This window comes from Elephantulus edwardii, unplaced genomic scaffold, assembly GCF_000299155.1.
Source record: "Elephantulus edwardii isolate Elephantulus edwardi_28Jun2011 unplaced genomic scaffold, EleEdw1.0 scaffold00088, whole genome shotgun sequence".
NCBI lineage: Eukaryota > Metazoa > Chordata > Mammalia > Macroscelidea > Macroscelididae > Elephantulus > Elephantulus edwardii.
This window is the reverse complement of record NW_006399838.1, coordinates 12,110,257-12,112,215: the sequence shown is the minus strand read 5'-3', so window position 1 is coordinate 12,112,215 and position 1,959 is coordinate 12,110,257. Positions and strand designations below refer to the sequence as shown.

Here is a 1,959-nt window from a genome sequence, read left to right as displayed (position 1 = left end):
GAATGAATGGAAACCCAAAATATCTGTAAATGTTTATGAAAATTAATAAAATATAATTATAGAAAAAAAATAAAAAATTAAAAATTATGATTTTGCATGTACAATATGACTTACAATAGGTACTTAGACGAGCATTATGTACACACATTCATTTACATGATATACTTTACTCTCAGATTAGATTTATGAATGTTTTGACATTATTTCTACTTTATCTACAATTTTTAAATATGATTAATAACTTCATCATGGTGACCAAGTAGAACTAGGTATGGTCTTCTGTTCTACACAACTCAAAAATCTACACCGATTCCAAAGTCCTGGTAGACAAAATGTAGTTAATTTGATTGAAAATTTCTAATATAGAGTTTGACAATGAATGAAACCTGTCACCCTCGTTTCTTCTCTTTTACCCTAAAGGGAAAAAAAAAGTAGTAACATATCTTATTTAAATAAAGTGAGGGAAACTACACTTAATTTTAAAAAAAAATATTTTTAAGTTCACATTTAGCAATGTATATGCCTGGAAGGAAGACCTTTCTCTTTTTCTAAACATTATTGATTGACTGTTCTCGTTAGATACCATGAAGTTGATTATGATCCAAATCAACCCTAAGAACAATAGATCTGAACTCTGTTTTATCCTGTGCCATCCTCATTCACTGTATCAATCTACCAGGTTGAAGATATTCCTTTATTTCACCGACACTCCCTTACACCTCAAAAGCCTTAATTCTTCTTCTCTTATCTTTGTTGCTTGTCCAACTCTTAGAGGCGTAACAATTGATTAAAAAGACCATGGTCTAACTTAGGTGCACTTTCATTTTCAAAACGACATCATTGTTTCTCAATAAGAAGACGTCTTTGACTGCAGAATTATCCAGTGAAATATGGCTCCTGATCTCCTGGCTGTTGGTACCAAAAGTGTGGATTACGGATTTAAGTAAGATATAATTATTGCCAACTTCAATCTTTTTCCCATCTATCATGATGTTGCCCTATAGGTCCAGTGCTTATAATTTTTGTTAATTGATGTTGAGACGCAATCCATATTGAAGCCTGTATTCATTAGTTGATATTCTGCACCAAGGGCTTCAAGTCCTACTCACATTCAGAAACCAAGGCTGTGACATCTGCATAGAGGAGGAGGAGGAGGAGGTTATTTATAATTCTTCCTCCAATCTTAATGCCCTTCATAGGGCATTACCCTTCATAGAGTCCAGTTTCGTGAATATTTTTCGGAACATACAGATTGCATAGGCATGGAGAGAGAGGATACAAACCTGACACACCCCTTTTTTAATTTTAAACAATGCAGTGCTCCCTTGCTCCATTTGCATAGTAGCCTCTTATCTTAGGTATAGGTTTCACATGAGAACAATCAAGTATTCTGGGATACCCATTCTTCTCAATATCATCCACATTGTTGTGATTCACACAATAAAATGCCTTTTTATGCTTTCTATTCAAGTAGTGGGTATCTAATCCTGCTTTCTAGTCTGGTTTTCTATGGAAGCTCTACAAAAACCTGTCCACCATGAGTGATCTTTGTGGCATTTGACATGCTGTGGTATAGCTTTCAGCATCACACTAACCCACAAGTTACCTCAGTACAGTGAACTGACAGACAAGTTCTATATTATTGATTTGGTAGCCCTAAATGTTGAAAAGGTTGAAAAGGTATGGAGACAGGACAAATCCCTAGTGTACACCCTTCCTAATTTTGAACCATGCAGTGTTACCCTGCTCTGTTCTGACAACTGCTTCTTGGTCCAAGTATAGGTTTCGCATTAGCACGATTAAATGTTCTGGAATTCCCATTCTTCTCAGAGTTAGCCATACCTTGTTGTGATTCACACAGTCAAACGCCTTTGCATAATCAATGAAACACAGATAGACATTCTTCTGGTATTCCCTGCTTTCCGCTAAGATCCATCTAACATCAGCTACAATATCCCT

At 35.4% G+C, this 1,959-nt stretch overlaps 1 pseudogene; it reads right to left on the bottom strand.

The window, feature by feature from the left end:
- Nucleotides 1–389: 389 nt before the first annotated feature.
- Nucleotides 390–1,959, bottom strand: part of LOC102844217 — a 137,975-nt pseudogene continuing 136,405 nt past the window's right edge.